This window comes from Uloborus diversus, chromosome 2 (assembly GCF_026930045.1).
Source record: "Uloborus diversus isolate 005 chromosome 2, Udiv.v.3.1, whole genome shotgun sequence".
Lineage (NCBI taxonomy): Eukaryota > Metazoa > Arthropoda > Arachnida > Araneae > Uloboridae > Uloborus > Uloborus diversus.
Genome location: NC_072732.1, coordinates 13,523,632 through 13,532,892, shown reverse-complemented (window position 1 = coordinate 13,532,892; position 9,261 = coordinate 13,523,632).

Genomic DNA, 9,261 nt, shown 5'->3' with positions numbered 1-9,261 from the left:
TTCACTTTCATATCAAAAGGGCGCATATCCAAATTTGAATTTGCCACTTCTAACTCGAAGGTAGGTCACAAATAAAATAACGGAGCGAAGTACTGGCTGAGCATTTCCAATCAAGCGTAATACTTGTCCGTATTAAAAGATTGCAGCACCTTGTGCTAGTCTGTTATCAGTTAGGCAAGCGCGACCTCAAATTGTGATTACTAAATTAATATTAAATAATTAATATCAAAATTAAGTTGTGCTTAATTAATGATTAAATTGTGATTAGTTATGACGAAAATTGTGATCTATTAATATTAATACCTGCAACGTTGTTATTTGATTCGGCTTGGGTGGTTTCATTGTTTATACTTAATTGGATCGAAGGTCCATTTTTACTTCCTTTTACAAAAAAGGAAGTATTGTATTCGCGAAAAAATTTTCACCCAAAAATCGGCCTTAATTTCCATTTTACTCACCCCAAAATGAATGTTGAGTTTTTTTTCAACCCGACCACACGTGGATATGTGCCTAGGAACGTACAGACAACCGAAATATCCATTTTGACGATCCTCGAGTTAATTACAACGCGTTTTCTCGTGACGTCTGTATGTACGTATGTATGCGCGTATGTTTCTATGTGTGTATGTATGTCGCAAAACTCAAAGAGCAGTTCAAACAAAAAACACAAGACAAGTAAAAATTATATTTTTATTCAAGTTCATAAAAATTACAAATGTACATCATGCTTATTTTTGTACATATTAAGGTATTTTTTTAACTATCTTTCAAATACATGCTTTGCGTCGATGAATATAAAGGTAGCATTAAAAATACGAGGATCTTTTTTTGACCAGTTAATATACCTCTAAAAATTACATGTTGTGGAGCAGGAGTGCTCATCTTTTTTCTAGCCGAAAGCTGCAGCTGATATTAAAATCTTTCTAGCTGACTAGAACACATATAAAATTTCAAAATATTTTATTCTTTTATAAATAACATCGAAAATTGTGCAGAAGGAAAGAAAATAACAAACCAAAAATTGTTGTTATCAATAATCGATGCTAACTTTATGCATGTTTTTCAGAACCCAATTTCCGAACATTTGGTTAAAATTTGTGACATTGTCAGAAATTTTAACCAAATTTCCTGCTTTTGATTTGTAACATTGAACAAAACAACTGGCCACGCCATATGGATCAGTATCGCAGTCCGTAGGTTGCGTACCAGTGTTGTAGAGTGTAGAGTGGTGTTGTAGAGTGGAGTAATTATTCTCCAGAAATTCTAAAAAATAGTGAATAAATCATGATTAAGCATTTTCTAACTTTTAAATCACAAAAAGAAAAAAAAAAAAAACCCCTGATAGTTCAATGCACCGAAGCCAGAAAAGTACTTTTTAGAGAATAACTGCAATCCATATTTTTCACTGTTTTTTTTTTTTTTTTTTGATTGAAAATGAAAGATTTGCACTAACAAAGTATTTTCTTTTCTTTTTTTTTTCGGCGTCTATTTTCAGATAAACCTTTGAAAAAATGTTAGCTTCTAGGAGAACTTTAAAAATAATTGTTTCAGCTAAGGTTAATTAGGTTTTGGTAAAAACAAAATGCTTTCTTTTTTCCTTATTGCAACGGATTTATTGAAAAAAAGAAAAAGGAAAATGTTCCTTACAATAAGAGTTATAGTGAAAACCTCAAAGAATAATCCAAATCTTTTTATTTGTGCTTATGCTCCAATGTTGCAGTAAACAGTTTTGACGCATTACTCGAAATTTCATTGCAAAATTCATTAAGAAAAGCAATTGGATTTCAAATGGCCGCATTTTGTATTTTTTAAAGATGTAGTTCATTTTACAGACAATTAATGTCAATTGAGTAAATGATTTCGTAATCAAAATAGGGAAATGCAGGAAAATCCACGAACATGTTGACGGTTTAAGTAGGGGAGAGTGGGGGCATCTTGAAATATTTAATTTTCAAAGCAGCAGATAATTCTGGTTTTATTTATCTGATGTAACTGAAGTATTGCTTGCATCACTGTTGTTTTGAGGATTCTATGGTTGGGAAAAACCTAATCTGGAAGCATTGAAAAGGTACGCAGATCCAAATCACAACATTACAACGCTGGCAGGTTAAGTTCGCCCCAAATATAGGTCTTCAACTTGGTCGCATTTTTAATTTGAAGCAAGGTTTTTTGAGCAATCACGATTGCTTATTGTTCTCATTTGATTGTTTTTGGCGTGCTATCATTTTGTTTTCCCACTGCCACCCTCCGCACCATCGCCGTCGACCGGCTCCTCACGATGCTGCTCCTATAGCGAAAGCCGTCTCCAGGTTACGTCCATGTCCTACACACACGCGCATACATACACAACTACACACACACGCACACATACACACACCTACACACATATACACACACCTACACACATATATACACCTACACACATATATACACCTACACACATACACAAACACATACATTCATACACCTACACACACAAACACACATGCCTACACACAAACACACACACCCCCACACACATAAATACACACGCCTACATACACACACACACACACACACTCATGATGGCGGAAAACATAATTTGAATTTAAGAAGTCAAAATTCAAATTAATTTTTTTTTCTATTTTTTTTCTTCAAAATATTGATTTACTTTGTAAATATGATATTAATCTGATCTGAAATTATACTGTCTTATTCTTTGAAAAACAGTCTCTTTTCTTTCATGGAAGATATTTTCATGTTGCCACAGTTATATGGGATCGAAAATAACAAATAAACAAACATACGGAGCATGTTGAAACACTTTGGCAGGGACATGTTGAAAAAAAAATTTCAACTTGCCGCACAAAATGCTCCAACATCCCCCCCACGCCCCTAAACAACAAAAGACGAACCTCGGCATGTTTGTAAGCTACCTTATATGCTCTCGAGCAAAAATGACCTCGATATTTGATTGTCTATTGTGAAGAGCCAGTTTTTACAAGCTGATGTCAAGTCTGCTAATGAATTTCAAACTTTATCGTCACTTAAGACCCCCCAAAGATGGAAAACCACTAAAATAGGTAGCCATAGCAGCTATTTTTTGAAAAAAAAAAATAACTCGTCACATGTAGAAAATGCTCTTTATAGATATTTCACACTTCATTGACCTTTAAATATTTACTTTTGCTCTCAAACTTTTATATATATATGGAAAGAGTTTTAATCTCTTCTATCAAAAGAAAAAGTGGTCAGTCTTGGCTTTCTGAAATATTTAGCCAAGAAATGCTATAAAGGGTTCAAAGGCGGGCTACAAGGCTAATAAATGGACTTTTCCTCCTTTGGACTATGATTCCGGGCTGAGAAGGCTAAAAATGTACAGTCTTGAGCAAAGAAGAGACCGAGGGGACATGATTCAGTTGTTTAAATTCATTAAAATGAAAGATGTTACGGGGCTGAAGTTTTGCACTGAAAACAGGACAAGGGGTCATTGTTTTAAGCTATTTAAATCTCAGGCTAACATGGATATCGGGGAAAATTATTATTATAGCAGGGTAGTGGAACCTTGGAACAGTTTACCGGAAGAGGTGGTAACGGGAGTAGATAGTTTTAAGAGGGTCATTAATCTTCACTGGGGATTGTAAATTGACTAGGACCAGCCTAGCTGGGCCCGGAGTTTGTTGCTGGTCGTCACTTTTGTATTTGTATTTGTATTTGTTTCAGAAAATCATCTGAATGTTTGAATACAAAATGAAATCAGTAACCTCGATTGCCTCTGAAAAATAATCCATTTTATGTAGGTTTGTGTAAGCAACTTCGTTTCTGTTCAACATCTTTATCTTCATTCGAAAACTATGTACGAGGAGGTTCCGAGGGGTGTTTGGCATTCCATTTTCACCCATAGCATGTGTGATGATTCGGGAAAAATTCTATGCAGTTTCGTCTTTTTTTTCCATTTGGTTCCATATGGAGGAAACTTCTACCTTGTAAACCAGTTCGGAGAAGAGCATTTTTGAGCATACATGGCACCTGAAACAACCAAAACATAACATAAGCAGGCATGTATTTTACAAATTATCAGCAAGATTTAAAAAAAAAAACAAAAACAAAAAAAAAAAACAGGTAATTTTATAGATTGTGAAGTACACAATACTCTGATCACTTTATACATAGCTTTTCAAAGATATTGTTACAAATTCTGTAAATAGTAATTATTTCTATGATTAACTTGTCGTATCCTAGCTAAATTTGGCGTTTATTAAACTATCTTTCATCTAAAATTATTGTAGTAACGTAACCTGTAAATAGTTTCTTGTAATGAATATACAGTCCCCGCACATTCGGCCGAAGTATACGTTCCCCTCATTTCTGAATGATAAAATTTGTGAATGGAAGGAAATGAAATAACGGTCTGCGATTTTCTGGAATCTTTTGGAATATTGTGGAAACTTTTCGATGCCTATAAATAAGTCGCGCCGCATGATAAAAAGGGAGTCTCGATTGAGAATTTGTACTGAGAGTGTATTAGCTCTGTTTATTGCGAGGCATTTGGCTGTTTTGTTTTGCGTATTTGAATGTAAATACGTGTGTAACCGTTGAGTTTACGGTGTTGATTGATGTTTGCTTAATTGCTGATGATTGATTTAGCAGTTGTTAACGATCTTTCCTGTACATAGTGTAAATAAAGCTCCTGTGTTTTTTCTCAAGAACTGTGTCGTCCTTTCAAGAAAGTTGAAGCTGCACTGGAACCCTTAACAATATGTCTCCCCATGGTAGCCTATTACACAGCCTATTTAAGTTTTTCAACAGAAAATTTGATATAGATTTTCAAGTCATATTTTGAAAAAAAATTTAAAAATCAGCAAATGACTTAGGAATCGGGTACCTCATCTACTTTGGTTTCTTTACAAGGATAGAAACAAGTACTTAGTGAGATTTTTTTTTCCTTGTAGTCTTCTGATTCCACAATCGGAAAAAAAAAGCAATCTGTTATTAATATCTTTGTTTTCTATTTGATTGTGCATTCAGAAGTTGAATAACATTATTTTTAAATTATTAAGAAATAGAAAACTTATTTTGTTCACGCTTACGTTGAAAACTAATCGTCTGTGACTATTCATTTTTGAGAATGATCTTTCCAAATATTCATATTAAATGAGTGTCTTAGCCTTTTTATTTTTTCAGAAATTTTATTTTTCAAATGACGACCAGGACTGATGACCATGTGACCCACGTGAACCGGGGACTGATACTTTCTCATGGGGAGGACCAGACCCTGAGTTCACATGGCCCTTTTTGTTTAGCAAGAGAGAAAGTTCCAATAACATGCAACCCTCCCCGAGAGCCTTGGAGGAAAATTCAACATGAAAACCTACCAGTAAGTAAACGAACAAAAGAGTTTTCAAGTGAACCTTCAAAAAGAAGAAATAACCAGAATGCCTGGCACGTGCAAATCATACCTTTAAAAAGAAATGATTTGCACGTGCCAGGCAAAAATGCAGTTGGGACATGGTAGATTAGGGCACGTTATTGGGACTTTCCCTCTTGCTAAACAGAAAGGGCCTTGTGAACTTAGGGACTGGTCCTCCTCTTGAGAAAGTATCAGTCCCTGGTTCACGTTTTTCATTTTGGTGTTGTTTCCGTGTTCTTGCATGCATTTAAGTGCTGTTTCCGTGTTCTTGCATTTAAGTGTTGTTTCCGTGTTCTTGCATTTAAGTGTTGTTTGCGTACTCTTGTTTATTGCAATTTAAAATTTATATTGCTTGTTTATTCATGCGGTTCATGTTTGCACTGTTTTTGTTTCTAGCAGCTTTGGGCTGGCATTACAGTACACTTTGATGTTCATTCTTTAATTTTTCTTTCAATTTTATTTGAATGTATATTTAAAATGTTCTTAAAATGTACATGTTTTATATGTATAATATATATATACGAGGGCAATTGGGAAAGTAACCGCCGTTTGGGCGTGGCGCTGAAACTATGGTTCGGAGCGCCCTCAATTAAATGCACAAGCAATCTGTGATTCCTATTCCTATTCCTATTCAGAGTCACAACTGACTACAACTGTATTTATGTCGAGGACTGCATACTAAGTGCCTTGCCTCCATTATTTTATATACCGATAGATGGCAGCACCATCACCGGATCGAACAGTTAATGAGAATTTAGAACTAGTCCAGGAGCTAATAGCTACCTAATACTAGCACCCCCAGAGGTATCGTTTCACTTGGAGGACATTGAGACCACGAGCATATTTAACGTCGCCCAGTCCCCATTAATGACGACGATGGGTCTTCGACCATCGAGGTTCAAACCCAGGACCCTCCGGCCCCGAATCCGGCACTCTACCGATCGGGCTACCACGGCCCTATCTGTGATTCAGTAAGCTTCCAGTGGGAGAGTGAGAGTGTTGCAGGACCAAGCGTTGGCTAGTTATATCGTGACAAAATGAGTGCCGCCATTGAAAGTTCCGCGAAATGTGAGGTGCGAGGAGTGATAAGATTTCTTTTGGCCAAAAAAATGTTACCAGAGGATATCCATCGTGAATTGTGTTCCGTATATGGCCCAAACAGTTAGAGTGAAGGTGTTGTGCGTCAGTGGGTACGGTTTTTCAAGGACAGAAGACCAGACATCCATGACGAATCACAGAGTGGAAAGCCGTCTGTAGCCCAGACTTGGCTCCTTCTGATTACCATCTGTTAACTGCAATGCAGAAGTGGCTTGGGGGACAGCATTTCGCTGACGACGAGGAACTTAAAAGCGCAGTGACACATTGACTTAAATTGCAGGCGGCCGCTTTTTATACAGATGGAGTTGATAAATTGGTAAAACGGTATGACAAGAGCCTAAATAATGGAGGCGACTATGTTGAAAAATAGAAAAGAGTTGTACCTTTGATATGTAAATAAATTTTTCCTCTGTGGCTGGTTTGTCTTATTTACAGCTATTCGGAGGTTACTTTCCGAATCGCCCTCGTGTATATATATATATATATATATATATATATATATATATATATATATATATATATATATATATATATATATATAAAGATATATATAGAGAGAGGGGGAGGGAGAAAGCGCACGCTGACTATTTATTACAACTTACACAACTACTTTAAAATGTTTTTCAAAGAGTTTAAACATAAGTTTAATTACCAGTAGTATTTTCTTTCCGAATCGCTTCATTTTTACACTTGAGTTTCTGTACATCCTAAAAATCACATATTCTATGATATATCTGGAAAACAAAAGCAAATGAATCTAAATTAATTACTAATTATGAAACTTAAGCTATTGATATTAAACTGCATTTGAAAATTTAAGAGGGAAAAAAAACTTGTTTTGCAGATTTAAGTTTGCACTTGGGTAGACAGTTCCCATGTGCATATGATATTTTTCAATATGTTAGAGGGCGAAAAGAAGTGGGGAAATTTATGCAAATGAATGAGGTTGTTTCCTTCGGTCAAAAGTAGTACTCTTAATCACTGAAATGGATAGAATGAGCAAAAAAAAAAAAAAAAATAATAATAATAACATGGACCCAGAAAATTCTTTCATTTTCTCAGCAGTTATTTTTTAATTAATTGTTTAAAACGTCCAATTTTTCAAACAAGGCGTGTTCTAGATGACGTCACAAATGATGCTTTTTGGCGCATCTTTGTACCGCGTTTCCACGTTATGATAATCAAGAAGCGAATTAAAATTGCTCTCTACACTTGCTATCAACCATATCGTTGCCAATACACGTGAGTAAAGATGCGAGTTAAATATTTTGTTCTGTGAATGGCATCACAGAATGGCATTTCATCATTTGTGATGGCATCGGCAAGAAATGTAAACAATGAAAGATCTCCGATTTAAGTAGTTTTTTTTAAATATTAAACTTAAACAAATTATTTTAAAAATGGTTAGATCCTATGTTTTTAAGCATGTTCTTTCAGAAAAAATGCTTTTAAAATATTGGAAACGACCCCATTACAACAATGAATTCAACCAAAAGAAAATTTCTAATGCGATTAAATTAAAAAAAAAAAACAATAAAAATGAAGTAAGATCAACTTCTTTACATTACGACTGTATGCTCCTCCCAAAATTTCTGCCTATGAGTATGATCCAAAACAAAAACTTACGAGAAAAAAATGCATCACTAGTTAGGGATATGAAAAAGGGATGGGGCGTTTTTTACCTTCTCTGTATTTCCTGTACCGCTCACTGCTGGTGATTTCCGACTGGTTAGAAAAGGAACTCTTTTGTTGTTCCACGCAAGACATGGGACGCACAAACCTTAAGTCCACCACTGTAAATGAAAATGGAAATGCGAAAATTAAACCCACGACAAAATATAAGAAAAGTGATCTAATGAACCTCACAATGCTAAAACAAGTTAAAATGCGAACATTTTTTAAAGCTTTTATACAGCCCACGTGTAAAAATATAGGACTTGTAAAACGCAAGTTAGGAGCACTTTAAGATAAATAAATACCTTTGTGCTGAACAGTAAAGTAAAAAAAAACAACGTTAAAAAAAAGCACAAATTTGCCAATTACAGCAGACACGTGTTTCGGCGTTACAGGCTTTTGTCGGATGTCTTTTCATCCATAAGCTCATACCTTTGTGCTGAACAGTAAAGTAAAAAAAAACAACGTTAAAAAAAAGCACAAATTTGCCAATTACAGCAGACACGTGTTTCGGCGTTACAGGCTTTTGTCGGATGTCTTTTCATCCATAAGCTCATAACTTTTTGCTTTGAAAAAGGCGTTCTCATGTAACGCCGAAACACGTGTCTGCTGTATTTGGAAAATTTGTGCTTTTTTTAAACGTTTTTTCTTACTTTAGGCGTACTTTGTTGTGTTCCTTACACCCTTGTGCAAATTAATGGAATCAAGTTGGATATTTTTAATTTTCGAATTTTTTTAGATTATTTAATCTTTGTTTATAGCAGTTGTTTAGCCTACCAGTTGATTAGACGCTATAACCTCACGTTGTTTTTTTTTTTTTTGTCATAAATACTGTTTTTTGTTTAAGCGTTATAAATTTCTACATATTTTTGCTGTTTTTTCTCAATGCGGTCACTTTTTATCTTTTAGATATCCTAGGATATTTCTCCACCGAAGAGGCAGGTCACTGTGACATTAAATGAAAATTTGATCGCACAACAAAAGAAAACATGATTTGTGCTTTGCTTTTTGAGATCAAGACAGTGGCGTAGCTAGACCCGACTTTCGGGGGGGGGGGGGGTTACTTCTTTTATATATATATATATAAAAGATATATATAT